The sequence below is a fragment of the Rhyacophila brunnea genome, unplaced genomic scaffold (assembly GCF_057557595.1).
Source record: "Rhyacophila brunnea isolate RB1 unplaced genomic scaffold, BYU_Rbru_1.0 scaffold_1, whole genome shotgun sequence".
Lineage (NCBI taxonomy): Eukaryota > Metazoa > Arthropoda > Insecta > Trichoptera > Rhyacophilidae > Rhyacophila > Rhyacophila brunnea.
In genome coordinates, this window is record NW_028232751.1 from 18165180 (window position 1) to 18189294 (window position 24115).

The window sequence follows — 24115 nt, forward strand, 5'->3', positions numbered from 1 at the left end:
TGATTGTTGTAAGTAATAAAAATGTTACTCACTGATGAGTTCTTGCATGTAAGATAATACACATTTCCTATAGCCATTTTCATTCACTCTTCCGTTGCGTTATCAATTTATTAATGAACAACTTAAATTATCAGTAATTTTAAAATTTTCTAAAGCGTAAGACTACTTTTCTCATCCAAAAACCATTGAACTCTTCATTCGAAACTTCAAAACCATATTATATAATATAAAAATTAATTTGACGAGAACAGTAAATGAAAAATGTAATTATTTAAAGTTTTATACTCAAATATATTATAATTTAAGTATTTTCTGTTCACGGACGTTTTTAATTTGCTTATTGTGTTTAATAAGAAAATTAAAATATGTAGTAAATTTGTGTATGGTGGGTAAATTTAATATAGCTACAAAGTGAGTACAACTGACTGCTTAAGGAGATGTGCTATGCTACTGTGGTTTTACTGGAGGCATATTGTAATAAAATACGACAGATGAAACTGTAATATATTTATTTTTTCTGATATTGTTTTATTATATTCTGATAAATAAAGTTATATAATATTTTGATCTATTTTCGGTATTATGGCCAATTCGTTATCAATAAAGTTTTTTTTAAATTAAATATAGTATATTATTGTGCGATTTTTGAAAGAACTCTGTTATTTTGGGGTAAAAGTGCTTAAGTAAGAGATAATCGGTTTTGAAATAAGTCTTAGATTTTAAAATACTTTTGATTGGAAGTCTTAGTTCTTTTACATTATTTATGTATACTAGTTAAAATATTATGTTATATTCAATGTTTTTGAATAAATTATGTTACTTAGAGTTAAAAATGATTTTATCAATAAGCTATTTCCACAAATTAAAACATGTATTTATTTTGCTTAGATGTGACAAAATCTATGAAACACAAAAAAGAGCACAATTCTTTACACACATTGGCATTGAAATTTTAATTTCGTAAAAACGCGACTTATGAGCTTTTACCCTGCAGCCACAGAACTTATTAAACTACATTCTACACCAAATAATATGATATGCAAATAAAATCCTAATATTCAACAATAATTGGACATTAAACGTATTATTAATTGCATTTTTTTTTTAATTTACAACATATTTACTTTTAAATTCTAATCTATTTAAGTTTAGTACATACTACATGGTACATATTTAAACCATTTTTCTCAAATGGAATAGTACAACCCTTTCCATCCATTAAAATTTAAATTTAAATTCCGTTAGGTAGACTCGGTCGATAACATTAAAATTTACTTTTTTTTTAATGACCGTAGGTACCTACTTACCTACTTAAAAAAACAGTTTTAAATATACAATATCATACAACTGTTTGAAATATCCTACTTCGTATTCGTCTGCTAGATACCACTAATAAAATTACACTTTACCTTAGATTCGTGAATATATTGAATGTTACGTTTAGTTACAATTCTTTAGATTTATGAGAAGGTCTTTTATTTTGTTAACTGTCAATTCATTGTGGAACTGCATTGTATTGTTGTTTTAATTTAATAAAACGCATTTTTTTGTAGTACTTATTCCAATTTTAATCAATAGATTAGGACCGGTTTCGTCCGCCTCAGAGGGATATTTTCAACTCATGAAAATCATTTCAACTCATTTCAACACTTGAAAATGTCCCTCTGAGGCGGACGAAACCGGTCCTAATCTATTGATTAAAAATGGAATACGAACTACAAAAAATGCGTTTTATTAAATTAAAACAACAATATTATGAGAATGTAATTAAATAATATTTTTTTTATTGATATTTAAATAAAGAATACACGTTTTTATTCAAAAATATTGTACCGTTTCTTTACGTCTTAAAGCTGTCACATTGTCATGTCACGTCATCGTGAAGATGTATAGTAATAATTATCTTCATAAAAATATACTTATAGAAGTCTTCGTCTTATTCTTGAAGTAGATTTTGAAAGGTATAAAATAGATTGTAATTAAGACATCGGTGTTGTTGCAAAACAATCGAATATAAAAATGATAAGTTTGGACATGACTCTTCTTATAAGCGTCTTCTTTAAAATAATATAGAGGATAAACAAGAAATGAAGATTCCAACGAAATGAAAGTGTAATCATCTAAAAAAGAAGTAGGTACCTACACTAAAAATAATATGAAGAGTGCGCCAGACGTGAAATATGATATATTTCATTTTGTCAGAAAACCCGTATTTTAGATGTTTTGTTTTTTGTTTTACTAGAGTTACTGTACCAGTGATATCCAACTATGACCACGTTAAAATTTTGAATAGCAGTCAAATACATCAATAAAGTTAAACAAGTTATATGAAAAATAAAATACACAGAATAATATTCATATATTCCGCGTTCAGTGATTAAGTATTAATAATATTTTCCACTAAATAAACCAACACTAATATTATATGATTTTAAAGTATTATAAATTTATCACGAATAAAATAATCTATTAAAAGTCAAATTCATTGAAAATATAAATGAACGCTTTTTTGCACAGAAAATGAATAATATAATATACCAAAACGGATGAAAAAATATCTGTGGGCAATATCATAAATCCCTCTGAAATAGATTTTTTTTATATTACGTGAATTTTAAATTAACAACCAACATTTATTTTTATTCTAATGGCAATATGTAATTTAATTAATTAATAATGAATATATAAGATAAATATTAATGGAACTTAAAATTATGATGGTATTAAAAAAACAAAATGTGTATGTATTTATTTATATATAAATTTTACAATGTTTTTCTTAGCTCGTATTCTTCTTTGTCCGGTACAAATCTTGCAATCGATTTTCAACTAACTTACCGACTAACTAGACATTTGAAACTTTTAGAATATATCAAAACACGATGCCAGTGCATTTTTTAATACTTTTAGCTATCTTTAAGTATAATTGAATTCATTTTCAGTTAATTCTGTTTTGTATGAAAAGTTATTTCGACACCATTATTGGTTGCTAGGGGTATTATTATTAATATACGTGCGTTACTATGGAAATCAATATGACATGTCAAGTACAAATTTTTTCATCGTTTAAGCTAGTCAAGTGAAGTTTATATGGTTCAACAGAAATTTAAAAACGTTGTATATAAAAAGTTCTTTTTATCTTGTAATTATTTATATATAAATAAAAGGAGATGTTTAAAGCATGTAGGTATCGTTTAAAATACATAATACATTCCATTAATAACAATACAATAATATATTTAAAGAACAAAATAAATTTAAAAAGGCGACCAACATAACGAATATATTAATGAGTATTATGTCAACATCTCCAGACAGTATATAGTATACGTCGTAAAGCGTTTCTAACTGACGCTGCATAAGGTCATACGAAGTAACAGTTGGAAGTTGAAAATGATTATGCCATCGGACTCGTGCATAATATTCCTAAGTAACTACTGTAAAACGTGGGTTTTAGGTACTTTGTGGGGATAGGCAGGAAACTGGACACAATCTCGATTTCAGAGGAAGGTAACTGATAACCGGCACTTTATTAAAAAAAAAAAAAAAACACATTCTTTCGGTACTAATTAATTATACATTTGACAAAGCATATTCATATTATGATAATACTATAATATAAGCACCTATGGAATTGATTTTTATTTTTTTGATGAAAAGGGTAAAAAAACAAGTCTAGAAAAGTTTTATTTTTAATGGAATGCCTGTTCGTGTTTGCAAGGGTCATAAGTCAAGGGGGACAGTCAAATGATATGGTACTGTTCGGTTATACGGAATACAGCGGAAAACGCATTTTGAAAATACCCGATATACTGGATTATTTGTTAGTTTGGGTTAGTTTAGGTTAAGTTAAGTTGGGTTAGGTTAGGTTAGGTTAGGTTAACTTAACAAATAATCTAGTTTTTCGGCTATTTTCAAAATGTGTTTTCCGCTGTATTCCGTATAACCGAACAGTACCAATGATATTTTTCAAGTATCTCAAACAATGTCGGAAATCGAAGACTATGTTATTTGTTTTCACCACAAGGAATGCGCGTCATGTTAAAAATGCGGTAATTTCAAATAAAATCAAACCGGCTCCGATTTGGTCAATCGATCACAACTACAATATTATATCAATTCACACGTATCATCGATCTATTACTCGTATTACGATGGTATCATTCCTCAAGTGGGGATTAAGATACTAAAAGTTTTAATATTTATTATAGGAAATGCTTAAAAGATTTTCAAAACTTAATTGGGAAGTAAATGTATTAATAATGTGTTAAAATAGAGATTTAATTGAAAATCTTATAGCACACGTTTTCAAATAGTACGTCTCGACGCCGCAGGGTATTTAAATGTTTAACAATCCCAGGCAATCTTAATTCAATACATTTATATGCCACCACAATGATAGACTCATATGTTTTGGTTACTATTTTCTTCAAACGGATATGGTTTCACTTCTATCCCTTTGTCTACCGGAAATGAGGGTGGCTGTGTCTAGATGATTCCAAGATTTGAGAGAATATTATGTGGTAAACAAATTACCTATCCCACTAATAATTTATATTTGTAATCTACCATACCAGAAAAAATCTCAACATACTTTGGGTGCTATTAAATATACTTTTAATACTGCTATTTTAGTTTAAAAATCAAATTTTCTTTTGTAGACACATTCTAAAACTAAGTGATAAAAACCTTTACACGGACTCATATCTAGCAGAATCCAAGAGTTCAAAGGAAAAGTAGGCGATAAATATTATAACTATATAAATATTCGCATTTTTAAATGTTGGTATGACAGATCCAAAAAAAACTCACTAGTAAATTATATAATATTTGAATATAAAATAAGAATGAAGAATATAAGATAAATAAAAATGTTACCAAGATTCTTCACCTCTAAAAGAATCTATTAATTTACTATTTTAATAAATAATAATTTTGGCACAAAATTCGACTGCAAATGTTATGTATTATTATTATACCTATATATTACCTACATATATTTTTATGGAAACCAGTAAAAATTAACGTTATAACATTTTAACGTTAAAAAGTCGCCTGGTCGATAAATTCATATTATTCCCATCAGTATGTGGGATTTGATGTTGGTGGGTGATTAGTGACACTTTTGATATTAGATGTTTATCGCAATAGATTTATATGAGTGGATTAAATGAGTATAATATGATTAATAACAAAGTGAGACATAAACCCATTTACAGGAGATTCGCGAACATGTGTGTTAAGTGACTGTTTCTCGTATAACAACTAACTTTAAACTAAAAAATCTATATGAAAACGACCGTTCTTGATAATTTTGGTGGATTTTTTGAAAAGAGCATCACTTGCACTATCATAATCAATTAAACCAAGAATTTAGTAGAATTTGGCATTTGTCTGACTTTGACATCGAGGTACTTAAATAAAGATATAATTTTAACGTATGTGCGAGAATGTGTAATGCGCCTGTGCTCCACTCGGAGGCCTGCGATGAAGTGAGCCTAGACGGGACTAATTTGTTTTCCCACCACCACCCGTCATGTATGTACAGCCGTGGATATGCACGGCCGCCTTCTATGATGCTATAAACGTGTCTGAAAGAAGTGATTTTAAGTGCTCATTCCGTCCCGAAACGGAGTCACACGGGACTGATGCTACAACCATACATCGTAGTGCTTAAAGAAGAAAGTTAAGAAAGGAAGATAAAAAAATCTTTTTGGACTGGCTCTGCTGTCCGCTGACGTTAAGCGCCCTATATTTCCGCATACTGAGTGTCACGAGTTGAAATGGATGAGTCTATAGAGGAGTCGGGACTATCCCGCTCCCTATAAGACACTGCAAATTTTCTCGAATGCCGCAAAGTTGGCCTCGGTTGCTATCGAATCTGCGTGGCCAATTGGGCCTGTGTGAGGACAGATTGGCAAATACCTCCGCTAGTTCAGTTTCCGTAAGCGGGCAATCCCAGAGGACGTGTTCAACGTCTTGCTGGTCATACCCGCAGGTACAACCCGGCCCATAAAGTCAAAGTCGTGAATTTTGGCGGCAAAGTTACCATGGCCGGTGAGGAACTGGCTAATCCAGTGCGAAGGTTGGAGTCTTCTAGCTTGGTGCCTGTAGAATTCATCCGGAAAGAAACGGTGAGTGTGCCGCCTTTTAAATATAATATTATAGTTTAGTGAGTACACTTGTTATAAAGACTATTTGAATTTGTCACGGGCAAAATGGGGAAAATATATCAACGGCCGCTGGTTAAATATCACTGTACTATAATATCACCTATAAGTAATTTTGGCTTGATTCAATGTCAGTACTTTACAAAGTTTATTAAAAGAACTACGTATGCTTCAATTATCTATATGGATTCTCTCACATTTATGATTATAAAACCTTGCCATATTTTCAAACAATGGATAAATGTTGAAGAAACACTTTATCACAAAATATTATTAAAAAAGAAGAAAAAAATAAAAATTTACTTGGCATTTTTAACCATGTTCGACTATAAGAAGATTATATTATAGGTCTCCACAAAATGGAAGTTAGTTAATTAGGTCCGTACATTTAAAAACAACAACTCAGGCTCAGACTCAGGCTTCGAACCTGTAACCGTTCAGCCATCGTGGACGTTGTTATCTGACATTATTAATTAACTTAAAAAGTTCAAAAACTGGTTTGTATTACACCAGTTTTTCGCTGGCGAAAAATCACTCTCAACGCTGGAAATATTTAATGACGCCGATGCCGAAGCACGCGACGCGTCTCTTGTATCGAATTCGAAGTGACTGACTAGTGGCGCCATATATGTAGTAAGTATGTATGACTAGGCGGCATCCGGTGACAACATATGTATCCACTAGTGGCATGCGGTTCATTGCAACGCAATATAAATATGACGTGCATACATACGTATTTTTATTCTCGTTAGTTTTTTTTAAACCGTGTTAAAGCAAAAAAATCAGTTTAAATAAAAAAATAATAAAAAATAATTGGTACTTTTTTAAAGCCGTGTTATTTCGAAACCGTGCAAAAAAGCCGTGCAAAAAGAGGATTGGGTGTATTATTTGTTATAATGTAAATCTCATGTAAACATCCTGAATTTTGATTTTTTATCTCCACAATGTTTAGTTTTCTTAAATGAGTATATATATAAATGTACAGTAATTTTATTGAGCATATAGTTTTCAAATTGCATCATAATAATCATTGAGTAATATAAGTTTAGTTATTCGTGCGTGTACTGTACAATATAATGGCGGAAATTGACTTTGTCTGATCTGCATAGTTTTGCACCGTCAATTTTAGTGTCACCGGGAGACGTTGAAGAGAAGACGCGCTGGCTTCGCCGGCGTGGAATCGACTCCGTGACTCCTGCGTCGAAATATTATTTAGTTTGCGAGCGTGAAATTGGCCAATTTAAACTTTGATTTGCCTGGTTGCACTTGCCGCCGTCGGTTGTTCGAGATTCTTTCTCCGGGCATACTGAGAATCTTATTCATATAATAACATTCAAATGTGTTCAGCATACGTCATACCAAAAAAATCCTATCTACGATTGACGTGAATCTACGCCAGAGATTATCAACCATCGACTAAGTTAAAACTTACAAAAAAATACAACCTGCCACATTTTTGTGATAAAATACAAAGAAATATTAAGGTTTCGTGACTCTTAATAAAACAATGAAACATTCTAAAGTTTTAACTTATTTAACTTATATATTTTTAAAATACATCAAATATATACGAGTACTTATCAGAAAAAAAATTAAACATATACGACGCCCAGTGGCATGGAATTCAAGTAATTAAAACTTTGATTCACAAACACAAAAGCGGATTGTCAAAAATTAACGCTAATTGTTAAGATATAAAAACTACCAAATCATTTCACCGTAATTAGATAGGTAACACTTGGCTCAATTGGTAAAGCATTATTATATTAAGACGATACTGCAGTGGAACGGCAAATAATTTTCTACTATAGGCGCGATGAAATTTTGGACTCGCTGGCAATCGGAGAGCTAACGTCGAGGTGTGAATACGTCAATTTGTTTCGTGATGGCGACGGGGGTATTAATTCTTAAATCGTGTAAAGATGACTAAAAACGTTACCCATATACTTAAAAAAGAAAACATGTCAATGAATATAATATTATTATTGTTACTAATAGAACAATAAACAGAACATTAAATGGACGCATGTTGGATTTATATGACAAATTATATTTAGTTCGGAATGCGTCATTTGCACCCGCGACCTGCAATCCGCATATCGCCTAGCCACGATCTTTTTTGACGATGCCTTTAACTTCAGGATGGACGATCCACGTCCTTCCCCCACTATCCCACTATTTTTGAATAGTTCTTCTTACTGGCTACCCAACATGATAAATGAAACTTGAAATCGGCTCATCCGAATTTAACGAGGCTACTAACTGCAGAATAACAGTTGCCAGTAATCAAAATATTGTATCAACGACAATCCATAGCATATTAACGCACAACGTTACAGCATATTGAAGGGAATCCAGTGGATGCGGGTGTTCTTCTGGGCATAATATTTTTTTCAAAAGCATTATTTCTAATAAAAATATTTGAGTTATTTTCGAATTATGTATAATAAAAGAATATTACATTCTCTAATCTTGTAAATTATTATTCGATAATTTTAAAAAAAATAGTTTATTAGTTAACTTAGTCAAACGTACGATGGCTTCCACTCTGGAAGACCTTGGATACCCATGATATACACTCAACTTTATGCGTAATACGTATATTTGGTTATTAACAAAGTCACTGCTGACCGGTTAATTACCACAACTCGGTCAGTGCTTAAAGCCTCAATGACATTGAGTTACTTTACAAGCTGCTTGTTGGCGAATTTACAATCTGCTTGTATACTCGCCCAGTGTCATCATCGAACAAGCTTACTTGCAGATTATAAACAATCTACCGAGAAAAGTTGAAACCCGGTCAACTTTACGCGCTACACGCTGGCGTGTGGGCCTACTGCGTCTGTAGCAACCTTCCGGTAAAATGACGAACTACTCAATACTTCCTGTCAAAAATAGTCCCAAAAATGACGGTTTCAACTCGCTAGCTCATTGGCTTTTGAGCGAGTGGGAAGTTTTGTGTGTCATCATCACAATCCCACTAGCTGACTCGCCCGTTTAAAATTCGCCAACAAGCAGTTTGTAAAGTAGCTCAATGTCATTGACGCTTAAGACACGCCTAGCGTATAGCAATTAGCATGATGATTAAATGTGATAATTAACTGATCAGCAATGAATGTATATGTATCTAATGGCCACACGCCAGGCGTGTTTTGAGCACTGACTGTGTTAAGATCAAATTTTATTTAAATATGAGCGCTAATTGTCAATAGGCCGGAAGTCAGGTAGAAAAGTTGAAGGTTAAAAATGACAGAAACGAGAACGACTTATTGGAGTGGCCAGGTAATGGCAAAGGATCATTACGGACTATCGCGATGATAAGGTAATAACTAAAAAAAAAAGAAATAAGGTATATTTAAAAAAAAAAGAAAATTATAATTTTTGCTCCTAATCCGATCATATTATGGACCCATATGGAGGTAACATATTAAATAGATTTTTAAACGAGAAACGGTTGTCAGTTAAGTGCCTAAATCATTAATCAGGATCAAATAGATATTGAAAAATAACACGGAGTCATTTCCAGACGCGGGATTTGAACTGTCACCATAGCTTGTGCTTTATAATTTCGATGATAGTTATTATTATAGTCAAAATCATTAAAATATTATATAATACTTAATGTGCCTATTATGAAAAAGACGAAATTATTTGCCATTGTTTACTCTTGTAATCTAATATCTCAACCAGGTAGAGGTTCCCAGAAAATAAAATAAAGATTTCAATATACTTCTTTCAACCAAAAAAATGTTGACATTCACTACCCTACACACTCGGCGCGTTGAAAACGTTTTGACAGAATCGATAACTTTACGATATTATTAAATAATTTTTATTTTTTATCGCAAAAATCCCGGATATTTTTTTTACTCAACACAACGGATCTGTGGAACTATGGATCCTCTAGATATTTTTTTTGTATATTTCTACGCCTGCGACCATCTCCTATGCAGATACTAGCACTACATAGTAAATATATGACTATGTAAAATTGCAGCAGAGGCATTATGGATCTAGAATACTCTTGCCATGCCAATATCGCATATATTTTGATAACTAATTTAATCGAATATAAAACAAGTTTTTACATAAAAACCTCAATATAAAGGGGACACCTTTGCAAAATAGATCGCAATATGAATGTATATTTGCAATATGTACATTTATTGCGTCTAATGTATGGTTGATGGATATAATGTTGGTTTGTTTATTTACGTCTATATAATATTTCACCTCACCATACAATATTGACAACAATATTATGATATTATATAATATTATAGTCATACTCGATAAAACTTACGAATTGAACGAAACACATGCCTAAAACTAATCTTTATAATAAGCTGAATATCAATAAATCAGTGATAAACTTATTTTATATAAAAAAAATGATTTTGTTACTTAAGTTATTTCTAGGAAGTTACCAGTATAATATTAAAAAGGTGTATATACCTGATGTTTGTGCAAACGATAATGTTTTCCACATTTTTATACAGGGTCGAGTCATGGACCCTGAAGACAAAGGAGCGGAAAGCGATTGATGCCTTCGATATGTGGTGTTGGCGCCGAATGCTTCGTATTTCTTAGACAGAACACAGAATGAACCAGTCAATCATCCAGAGACTGCAGACCAGACCAGACGCAGACCAGACCACATAAAGAGACTGATGGTTTTGGGTGGCTTACAGGGAAGGGGAAGCAGAATAATAGCATTGGCGCATTGGAGCGACCATGTGAATGAGCTGACTGGGGGGCACCATTAATTCTGCCATGAGAGAAACGGAAGATTGAGAGAGATGGAACGTCTTAGTCACTCAAAGGATGACAAAAAGGTGGTCCCGATTCTCAGTCATTAAGGTAAAACCAATAAGATACACCTGAAAGGGTGTGGAAAAGTACCAGGTAATAAAGATGAAGCTTGTACCACACTAAATATACATACAGTTTCATTCATATTCTTACCACTCATTTCTTCTCCCTAGTCGCAAGTGCTCTTTGTGGCTCCTTTGGTTATGCTAAAATTCCTGGATATACACTGTAGATGGTGTTTAACAGTTTTAAAAAAAAATCCAGATTGAGACCCTCTTGAATCATATTTAATATGTATATTCAGTATGATTGTGTATCATTACAGTAACAATATCACAATATTTGATAGGCAGGTTAATAAAAAATAAGAAATATTAGAGATTTCAAAAAATCCTGTCTTTAGACTTACAATACAACGGGTTTATTTTTTATGTAATCATTTTAATTGGTCCTTATTTTACCGCAAAAGTCAGCGGTCCTAAAAAATAAAAGCAATTAACTTCATTCAAGAAGACGTCGTCGTGAAGTAAGACAGTAAACATAAAAATAGCATCTCCCAAAAGTTTATTCATCGTCATTTCAAAACACTTCAACAACCAATAGTGAAAAAGATTTTACCTCATCGAATAATTATATAATTTGATAGTTTTTTTTTTTATTTATAATGTAGTATACGCTGAGATGTAGTTTTACCTTTAATAGGTAATTAAAAATTAAAACAAAATTATTTGTATGCAATAAAAGTAAAACAAGTTAAATGAATAAAAGTACAAAGAAGTTCACTGAGTGAACAATTTATAAAACAACATCATAACTCACGAAAGTTAAATATTTCAATATCCAAAGTGATTTAAAAAAATATATATAATTAAATAGTTTATTAAATTATTAGCAAGTGCAAGTACGTTACAATAAAAAATTGAGAGATTCTGACACCGATTAATAAAATTGAGGTACACAATTATTACTTTGATTTAAAAAACAAAAGTCGATTGCCAATAAAAACGAAATTTAGAAAGCACTTCAGACAATATTGTAAAAAGCCACTGGTCAACTTTATCGCAAGTAGATAGGGCAATTATAGTTTAGTGCTCCAGTGCTTCAAATGCTAAGGAACGGTGTCAAAAAGATTTTTTTTAGTATGTATATCAGATTATATTATGAGATACAGTATAAATAACTAACAAAAGAGCATTATTTAATTTTCACAAAAAGTAGAAATTTATTATTTAGGGCGTAGGTATATACGAAGTTTCGTTGTTATCCATATTACGTTAATCTCTTAATCCTTAATATTTTGTATTCATAAATAAACGGTTTTCTTTAAATAAACTTATTTAACACGTTTAATTTATGAACATGTGATCGTGCGGATCTTGTCCGAAAATGCACCGTTGCTACAAGAATAATCTGCGGGCTGCATGGTCCCAATATTGAAGCTCGATTTGTTACAAATAAAAAGGATTTTAAGTTACAAAAATCGATGTTTTATAAAATAAATTAAAAACTATTAAAACTATTAATTATTATCAGTCGAAAATCTCTTCATTTTAATATAGAAAATTTAATAAACTAAATTTTAATAATACATAATATGACCATTAAACAATAAGATGGGATCTTTTAACAAATTTGCATTTCATAATATTTTTTTTTTAATTGTAAGATTAATTTTAATTAAAATTAAGAAATATTTTTCTTTTTTTCACATACATATTTATTAATTAATACAGTTTAAATTGTAAATTATTAAAAAAGTGTCTCAAATTGCAAGCTTCGTATTTTTCTGCTAGGTGCCTCTCTGGTAGATAGAGGATTCGCCTTAAGTCACCTGATCTCTTAGGTCCAGATAATATTAAATCCGCTTATGGTATTTTCATAATATTTCATTTTCTTTAGAAGAAAATAATAATATATAATGAATGGGCTTCGTATAGGAAGATACGAGAAATACATTTTACCATTTTTATTTCTAATAAAATATCACGAACGCGCCAGACATTATACGATGGAAATGAAAGTTGATAAAATAGATGTTTCTTGAATATATTACATTAGCGTGTACGAGTAGAGCGTGATGTTTTTAACAAGATGTTATTTTATATAAAAACATAGGTACTGCATTATTTTGATAGCGAATGAAAAATAAGGATGGTTTACACATAAGATTTAACCAATAAATGATTACAAGATAAAAAGAACTTTTTATATAAGTACAACGTTTTTAAATTTTCTGTTGAATCATATAAACTTGACTTTACAAGCTTAAACGATCAAAAAAATTTGTACTTGATAAAAATACTGAATAATGAATTGTCATTTAATATTGATTTCCATAGTAACGCACGTATATATTATTTATTAATTTAATTGCTAGAACCCCGTAGCAACCAATAATGGTATCGAAATAACTTTTCATACAAAACAGAATTAACTAAAAATTAATTCAATTCTACTTAAAGATAGCTAAAAGTATTAAAAATGTATTGGCATCATATTCTGAAATATTCTAAAAGTTTCAAATGTCTAGCTAGTCGGGAAGTTAGTTAAAAATCGATTGCAAGATTTGTACCGGACAAATAAGAATACGACGTAAGAAAAACGTTGTAAAAATGCACAGCATAAGAAAACATAATTAGGAAATAATTAGAATCAAATTTAATAAACGAAGTGCTTACATGTTATAACATAACATTAATTAATTATCAAATTGATTTCTCTCTTTTAATACATGAGTGAATGCCGTAGCTAATATAAGTTAGGTTAAATTATGTAGTGTTAGATTTAAATTCCGTAATCCGCCCCCCAATCCAATCACGTACGAGTATCTATCGTATTCTACGTTATAGGTAAAGTTGACATCAATATAAAATCTATGTAACAGCGGAACTAACCAGAACCCTTCGTACCTTTGTCGGGATTTCTATTGTCGGAATTTTTACATAAACCCGACACACACACACACAAAAGATAATTTTAGGATTTTTTGAAAAAAACGCGGTTTTATATTATACAATTTATATTGCTAATAGTAAACCAGTATACCTATCACGTATTACTATGACTATATCAACGAGTCATATAAATCTGATAAATATTCCAGAATATAACTATTTTTTTTTTAAATGGATATCTAAATATATTAAACTGTAGTAAAATAAAGTAGGCCTTCCTGTCTACTGATTATATGTTCAGATATTGCCAAAATGAGTCCTGAATAACAATTTTTTTAGAATTGGCTAGTGAGTAATTCAATTCGTATTCAGTTTGATATTTCACGCATATCACGTATCAAAGCAGATAATTCGATATAAAATTTAGCTATAAATGCCTGTGAAAAGATATACCCTCGTCAATGTATAAAGGAAGCCAAAAGCAATACATTGGACATTATATTTAAGATTATGTTATTAACATCCGAACAATGCATACGAATAACACTGAGAAATGCATGCGTAATAAATAGTATGAACAAATCAACATACATTAAAACATAGCTCCAGCAGCCATTTTATATTTAGGGCTGCCAATAGAAGAAGAAAATAATAAATTTGTTACCAATAAAAGGATACGTTTAAGTTTTTGATTCGAAAATCGAACTACCTGCACAATTTTTAATACGAAATGCATAATAAGTAACGATAATATTGTTATTATGTTAATACTATCAAATTGGATGTAGGTATATGATTTCACAAAATAGAACATTTTTATTAATACAATAGATACAATAATTTTATTGACCACCGTAAGTTATATTTTCTGTATATGGACTGACAATACTGTGAACTATTTGCGTCTTTATTATGAATATATACTGCAGTATTAATATAATTGTTTTTATTATTTTAATTATTGGTATTCAGGAAATAAGATTTCTTCATTGTAAATACATAACTTGGTAAAGCCTCAAAAAGCTGCATTAACATAATCCAACCACTAAGATGTTAACCCGTGTAATATCCTTGTATATAACATTAACACTATAATAATATGATCATATTAGTTTATCACTATTATTACATCAATAACTTGAAAAAGCTTCAAAATATAACTGTTAGGAAAACCCTAGAAAAAAATTACGAGTCGGACTTTCACATAATATATCTTAAGCTTTTCGGCAGATGATGTTAAATACATAATAATATGATTTAAAAATTCTGTTAAGAAGGTAATAACTCTCTTAAATGAAATGAAAGTTATGAATTAATGATAGTGGTAATAACTTAAGAATTGTAATTAAATTTTTCGAAATCAATGAAAACAGACGAGAAACCATATAATAATTTAGCTATATGCCTAAATGAGTAGATGAATGGATAATTTTTATTCAATAATATTGAAAAGAGTGACGTAATGATACTTTGGTAGTGGTAGTATTTATAATACAGTGACAGCGACAGTCTACAATCGTCTAAGTCTCTGGAAATAATATCTTGAAGCCAATGAAGGAACGGGTAAAGGAGGGCATCAGAGCACCATCGAGTCGCACGGAATTATTATTGTAAGCCTCGCCGCTTTACGACCTCTGGATATTACCTCAAGTTTCGTTTCTCACTCGGCCAGGGCAATGAAACAAGAATAAAAGCTGAGATTTGAGAAAAAGAAGTTTTTCTTTTATGGACTCTTCGCGAGACGTCTCTGTTCGTTCTCGCAAGGCATCAAAATAAAACCCCCCGTATTCAATTTTGCCAGATTTTTCAATTACAGTATTTAATGCGATATTCTTAGTGTGTGAGTTATATGAAGTTCCAGCCTACTTAAGTTATACCGTTTTTCAATTATTTAAATGCTTTCAGACAGTGATATAAATCACATTATAAATTTTATGTCCTGAACGAAACATATTGTATTGCCAGAAAAAATAAAATTAATAGAAGGAAGGATAAAAATAGGGAATTTTTATTGAATAATCGTAAGGAATATACCTAAAGAATATTTATTATAAAATGAAATGATCATTTATTAAAGACGAAGATTTCACAATATAGCATTTCAAAATAAAAATCCGAAATAATTTTATAAATAATTAAAAACCATTAGAAAAGTTCTTCAGTAGTTTAAATAAGAGCACTAATCCTAAAAGAGAAAGACGTATTATTAAATCACTCTAGATGCTAGATTTTTTTTTTTTTTTTTTGTATATAATATTGGTTTTAAAGAATATTTTAAAGTTTTGTCTTTGTTTATTTAATTGCGATGCTGATGAATAAATTAATACAAGTAAAATATAATTATAAAATGGGTTTAACTATATTTGTATTACAATACACTTAGTAAATACGTGAAACAGGATTCAAACATGTAACTGCGTAGTATAAACGTAAGCATTTTATTCCCAATATTGGAGTAAATTCGTTGGAAATGGTGTATGAAATGGCATTATTATTATTTGTCGTGAAACATAGAAACATTAATAAAAATAAAAAAATTTGTGGGTATAAATATTTTTTTTCAGGAATACTAATAAAAAATCATTTGAAAACAAGATCTTATTTAAGACATTTTGATAACAATTATATAAAATTAACAATCGCGTATTTAGCTTTGAAGTCGGTTTTCGGTTGTGGTCATGTTCTCTAGTTCATTTCATAATATTATTGTCAAATTTAATACCTGTCCTATTAATATTATAAACATCTATGAATGCTATATTATTGTGTTGCGAAAAAGCTTAATATTTTTAAGGCGATATTTTTATGTAAATTTTTATTTCATTTCAATATATTTTCCTTTTTTGAAGGTGAGCATAATATTATGTAATCTCTGATAAAAATGTGTCACTACAAACATTTTTATTTCGTGTCGTTTTGTTGAGAAATTGTACATTTTTATTCCACTACGAATAAAATTGTTCACAAAGAGACTGTGATTTTTTTTCTGTGAACAAAGATTGCTTTTTTAATCAAAAATTTTATTAGAATAAGAGAAAAATACGTCAGAAGTCATTGTTGAAATTTTGAAAAATAATATGGATTTTTTAATTAAAAACTTTACAAACAAGAACTAATATCCACCGAAAATAATATCCTATGTTATTTAAATATAACAATAGAATAAAGCTTGTTAGTAATAAATTACTCTGGAAGAAATTATTGTTAATTATAATTAGTTACTTGGATTATACTACTACATTCATGCATACTAATGAGTACTTATAATATTAATATAAAATCGAAGACGATGACGATGATGAAGAGAAACGGTGCAAGGATGTAACTATGTATTCTATAAACCAAATATTACCTGTTCGTTACTTGCACTCTGACGGCGATGCTTTACGGTAATGACTCATTAAGTTTTGAGAATACATTCTTACCGAAAATACTTGGCATGACTTTAAGAGTAATGAGGAGATAAGAACACTGACCATACGGTCTCTCGTCACATGTATAATATAAAGAAACGATGTTGAACTGACTCGGCCATATACTGAGGTTTTTTTAAGAGAGTGTCAACGTCACCTGCCTTCCGGCACCCTGGAAAGTTGCTAAATACTATCCATAAGATAATATGACATGCAAAGATGCAAAAAGCCTAGTGAGTTGATATATAAATTTTTGTAGGTTCCCCATGGTATCTATAATATCATCATCGTCATCAGCCTAAATCTATCCACTGCTAGATGAAGACCTCTTCAAGCTGCTTCCACTTCTTTCGGTCCTGTGCATTGCATTGCCACGTACTTCCGCAGAACTTTATAATATAATCGATCCAGCGGCCTCTAGGTCTACCTTGTGGATGTTTTGTACTTCTTGGATACCACTGGATGACTAGATTTTTCCAACGATTGTCTCTTCTTAGAGTTATGTGTCTAGTCCATCTCCATTTAAGGCTTTTAATAAACTCTATTACATCGCAAACCCATGTCTGCTTCCTTATCATTCCTATTTTTATCTTTTCACGGTATGCCCAGGAGGTGCATCCTCTCCATACCACGTTATGCTACTCTAAGTTTCAGGATCTCTCTTTTACTCCATAAGGTCCATGTTTCACACGCATATGTGATACGGGAAGCACACACTGGTTGAACACTTTGCGCTTTAGGCACAGTGGAAGGTCACCTTTGAAGACATTATTCAGGCGACCAAAAGCTATAGCTCTTATCTATCTACATACCTACTCTAATTTAGGATCGGATATATACTAAGAAGAGGATAAAAACCTAAAAAAAACTATTGTATAATTTATTAGACTAACCATCAACTAACAACACCCACGGTGGCCGCGCGGCATAAGCGTTGGACTATCCGCCGTGGGTCTCAGGTTCGAATCCTGGGTCTGGCAAGTATACATATTGTTTTTCAATTTGTGTGTGAGTCAGGGTATGGACCTAATAGGCTGAGCAAGTGGCTGACATCCATTTCTCGTAAAAAAAAAGTGCTAATACAAACCTCTACTCTGTGGAGGCCCATATAATCCTATTAGTATCGGACATGGTCGAGAAAAAAAAACCATAAATAATTAAATTAAAAGTATTTTGAAAAAAAAAAGTGACATTTTCTGTTACCATCTCCATGCATACAGTAAAAGTAAATCATAGTGGTTTAATTTCTATTGCGTTTTCAGGGATATAGTATTTAAATAAGTATATTATTTTGAATGGGAATAATATATATATATATTATTACGTTATAATGAATGAACATCATTTAACATTTCAACTTTTGTTCTCAGTCAATCTCGATATTTTAATCAATACAACTTGAAATCATAGCATTAGTAATGACTAATGAATGAATGAATGGAATGAATGAATGAATGAATTAATGGAATGAAGTTTGTTATGATACCTCTTCACTGTCATATTGGTATATGATATGCTAATTTGTAGCCTGTTATCGGTCATCTAAAAGGATATAGAGCTTCACATGTCTCTTCTACTTCTTGTGATCATATCGCCAAATTAATATTAATTAATTCACCTCACAATGGAGCCCTTATATTTGCAAGTGAATCTCATTTCGCAATGTACGTTCATTTGTAGCAAATTCGCCAAATGGATATGTTGGTTGGGTAACATGGCCGAATCCACCATGGCCTGTAAAAAACTGACTAAAGGAAAAATCCTAAAAAAAAAAAGCAAACCACATCAAATTCCATTTTTTTTTTTAAATTTTTTTACATAGGGATATAATGAACATCCTCTGGAAATATCCAAAAATTGCTCCGAGAGGTAAGAGATGCCCAAGTCGGTCCAACCAGGTCTTAACCTGGCCGCCACAAAGGTTAATTGTATTGTATTTTAACAAATTGCGGCTCTTCTTGCGAATGTGAAGATCTATTCACATAGTTTTGTTTGTCCGTATTGTTTTATCTTTATCTCCATCTCCATGCCTTTCTCTCCAATGGCACTTTTTATTAAATTATGTTTTTCATTAAACTCAGTCAAAGCTCAATTGAGAGCATGAGCCAAGGCTTGGGTCTCTGCTCCTGAGACATTCCCAGGCATAAACAACTGCTTATGCTTCATATCTAAACGTAGGGCTTCTTGATACGTTCAATTAAGACCGAGAGTCGTGCGGGGCAGTTGGTTTTGAGGGTCCATGTTTGTGTTAAATTATTGTAAAATTCACATTTATGTTTTGAGATTTTTAAAAATTTCAAAAATAACAACAATTACGTTAAGGGCACACATGCTTACCTAGAGTTTCTGTTTTTTCATTTAAAGTTGAACTATGACATTGAATACTAGGTATGATTTTTAAAGTGAAAGTGATATTATGTTACATCTCTTTTACGCATGCTAATATGATTAAAAAGTTTTTCTTTCTCTTTCTGTCACATTCGAATTTGATTACCAAAGTTTAAACATTTACTATGCGTATTAGCTGACGTGCTTCGTCGTTTACAAATTATAACATGAATTTAAAAAATATATGTATTTATAATATTAAATATATTTTATAATGTACACAGATTTTTTTAACAACTATATTATATATACTTTTATTTATTTGTCGCATATTCAAAATGTTCTTGCTATATTAAAATCTTTTTTTTAGCCGGCCAAGTAAATCCGTATTTTTGGCCATAGACTAATAGAAAAAACTCTCTGCTGTCAGATTATGTTGATAGCAAATTGCAAGATACCTAACGAAGGAATTGTGTTTTATATCAGGAATAAGAAACACTATCTGTAAGTACAATATTATGTTATTTATTACTGTAGTAGTATTCTGTGTGTTTTGCATATATTATTCAAGTGTTAATTTATTGTTTTCTTAGTCTACACATACTTTCAATGTTTCATAATTCCGACTACTTTTTTTGAGGTTAGTTGCGTGGTTAGTTTAGAGGTTATTGCGAGAATGCCTGTGATTTCATATTTATTTGTTTGATATAATCTAAGGCGTTCTAGTTGTTATTAAACATGTTACCTACCTGATTACTTTATTTTAGTTAATCAATCTTTTTTGATGCTTTGTATTATCACTAATCCGTTTTAATTACCATTCTTCAAACAGTCGCACACTATAAAAGATTAAAAATCACACTATTAACAGTTCATATGTTATGTTTTTTGCAGATGGAGAAAATGTCTACCGAGATCTTTGCTTGTCGACGGTTTCATATGAATAAGATGGAATGAAATAAATCTTTTAATTAATAATGAAATAAATCCGACTTTCGGCGTAGGATTCGAACATGGCGTGATTCATATAATATTATTTATGACGTAGACCATCAAGCATATAAACCCATTTTATAGATTTAATAGTACAATTACAAAAGGTAAATATAAAGTGACTAATGTTTGTAACCTATAGCTATATCTATCTCGCATACATATTTAAAAAATAAAACAATTTTATAATTACATTTTTGCACTAAATTTATTATCGATAATGATATAAAAGTTGCTAAATTGATTCATAATATTATAAAATATAATATAATTTTGCATATCAGTTACTTGTATCATATCAGGTATGTCATTTGGTAGAGCTTACTCTCCAAGTCTTTTCTTTTTCATCCTCAATATCACTTTGATATTAGAAACATTGTCTTTCTAACACCATTTCAAAGACTTTAAGTTTTCTAGATGCTGTATATTAATTCTTCTCTTCGGCTATATCTGCATCTTAGTTGCAGCATATGGATACAATGCGGCGCCTCCAAGAATCTCTGTCACTCTAGTTTTTTTGCATCGTTCCAGGTCATACTAGCAGCCCGTAACTCCGCCAGATATGCTATATAGATAGTATTTACCGGCCATCCAGGACGCCGGAATCCGGTTGGCTTGAAGAACAGGCAAACCAGATTGGGATTCTCTTCAGGCACTCGCAGCACGTGGCCGGGCCAGGTACAAAGTTGCGTATTCACTCTCAACGTGATGCGAGGCTATTTGGTGCGTTCTTTTATCTCCCGTTACTTCTAAAATTACCGCACACCCAGTATCCGTCGTAAACATCTGTTCTCGAAGCTCAGTATACGGTTGCTCGGAGCCTTTGTAAGGTGCCATGACATAAAAACTAGTAAGATATTTAAAATAGCTGCTAGAATGAATAAATTGTTGAAAGGAAATGAAAACTGATAATATGATATATCAATTAATTTGTCCATCTGAAGTTGTAGATATCAGTTAATAATTATGTGTTATACCAGTAATTAAATGCTGACTTCAAATGAAAATTGACAATTAAATATTGAAATAATATATTACCAGTTTTGATTTTTTTAAGTACTATACTATATCCATGGTTCATATTACAATGTCATAGTAAAACTTAGAAGAATAAAATATGTCGTAAGACGAAATCAATCTTGGGGTTTTAATATAAGTTAAATAAATAGTACACAGCTAATTTGTTATTACTTTGAATACATGCCATGTCTTTACATCAATAAAAAACAGAAAAACAATTTAATAATGTATAAATATTTATATAAGACTTAACAACGTCTAGTTAGACATCTAGTTAGACACGATGACCTCCATTTAATTTCCTCTTATTTTAAAATTCACCAAGATATATCCTAATAAGTAGGTAAGTATATTACATTTGTACATATAATAAGTAAATCAAGTACTTAACATAAATAATTATACTGTAAAATTAAATTACAATTGAAGCAGTATATATGGACCCCACAGAGTAATTAACAATATAATAATTTATATAATTATATCGGGTATATACTATATTGACACATTTTAATGAAGTCTATTTTTCTTGGTACCTACGTTCAATGATAAATGTTGTTTTATATTGTAACATAAACAATGGTAATATGCATTGATCTTTCTGATTTTTAAACTGTGATATCTATTTTATATATCTATTGATTTCTATGTGTATTATTGATACATTATTTATTTCAAATACAATAATTTCAAAACTAACAGTAAATAATATATAGAAAGCGTCATGTTGTTTAGTTGGAAAATCTACTAGGAAATTCCATCCAATCCAAATTCAATTTTTACCAGGTGGGTACTTGTAGGTCAGTTATTTTTGGAATAAAATGAAACCCTTAAAAAATATGAAATAAGAATAGAATGATAAATATTTGTGAAAATTTACCAAATCAACATGTTTAACGTGAATATTTTCACACTAAAATGATAAATATTGTTAAGAAAATATACACAAACAGTTCATTCAGAAGTTATGACGTTTAAAAGATCCCGCGAGTTAACTCGTGCGTGGCACTGATCAGTTATGAGGTGATATCAGTTATAATCATTTATGAGGAATGGTTATAAGCCATTGGCACAACCAATTTGGTTTTTGACCTTGAGAACAAAATGTACTTTTTACACGGAACCAAAACTCACGGCTGCAGAGACGAATGCTTATACAAAATATGGCACAGTGGAATCGCCAGCAAGATCTGCAGGTATCATTATTTAGATGTAAGTATACATATTATTTTGAATTTCATAAAATTACACTCGTTCTGGGTGTCTCGTAACAGTAAACTATATTAGTAAATTAGATATATCTTGATGAACTATAAAATAGTGATGTAATATAGACTTGTTGAAAATATATTAAGCATAATAAAATTTAAAATAAAAATTTAGAAATTCAGCCTTTCTGGTTCTCTAATATTCATAGATCTACTGGTTCTGGGATCTACTATTTCTGGCAGTAGACAATTCATATAAAAGTGATATATCTTTTTTTCAATCTTTTCAATCCAAAATGTCTCGTCTTTTTTGATTAATTCTATTTTAACAGGAAAATTATGTCCCGTCCAAACTCCAAATAAACAGACATCTTTCTTAGTAATATGAAGCTGCCCCTGAATCTGGAAGTACCAATCGTGATTTTTATCTATTACCATATTCCTGTCTTTATCTACTTTCCAAAATTTAATTTTTTTCTGTACAATAGCTTCATCTGCACTTATTCCAGCAGCTGAGAAAGGACATTTTATTTCAATAATTGTATCATCATCGCTGATGCCATCTGGCGTTGCACCGATAAAATCATACACATCATCGATAAACAATCCACATCTCTCAATCTTAATCCGTTCTTGTACACTAAGCTGTTGTAAAGCTATTGATTCATTTTCTTTACCATATTTTACCGCTTTCACGTTGGCTAATGATTGGCTATATAATAAACGTTTTACCAAAGGCCCAAATTTTGTATTTTCTCGCCGCTTACACACCTTACCAAAAACAGAGGCAGTAAGAAGGTTTCGTCGCCTTTCTAGCCATTCTGCACATTCAGATTGTAATACGGTGCGTCTTTCTATATCCCTCCTCTCATAGTTTGTCAGTTTGAGTTTTTTCAAAAAAGTTTCTTTTAACAATTGATATTGATTTTTGTCCATATCAGGTTTTTGGCAACTCTCTCCATAATCTGGATTAGATAAAGGAACAGTATGTATTGGTTTTCGCCAAGATTTTCCTATTTTTTTTTTATTTATTTTCAACCTTCTTGATTCTAAGCGATTTATGAAGGCTTTTGGGCTATTTTTATAAACTTGTTTTTGAATTGTGCAATGTAACTTATTTGTATTAAATGCGATTACCGCCGCTGCACATCGTCCCATGTACGATTGTCTTTGAGAGTAGTTAATTCTCTTGCCGCCTACAAATTTTGCAATCATGTTATTAAAAGATTCTGAAATATTAGTAGAAAAATTATAAATTAAACTTTTTGAATTTAGCA

The 24115-nt window shown here is 30.7% G+C and overlaps 1 long non-coding RNA gene across 1 annotated transcript; it reads left to right on the top strand.

The window, feature by feature from the left end:
- The first annotated feature begins 20062 nt into the window (after nt 1-20062).
- Nucleotides 20063-21747, top strand: LOC147079549 (uncharacterized). Its single transcript, XR_015069748.1, has 3 exons — nt 20063-20121; nt 20512-20717; nt 21142-21747. It is a non-coding gene; the product is annotated as an uncharacterized LOC147079549 (long non-coding RNA).
- The last annotated feature ends 2368 nt before the right edge of the window (nt 21748-24115 follow it).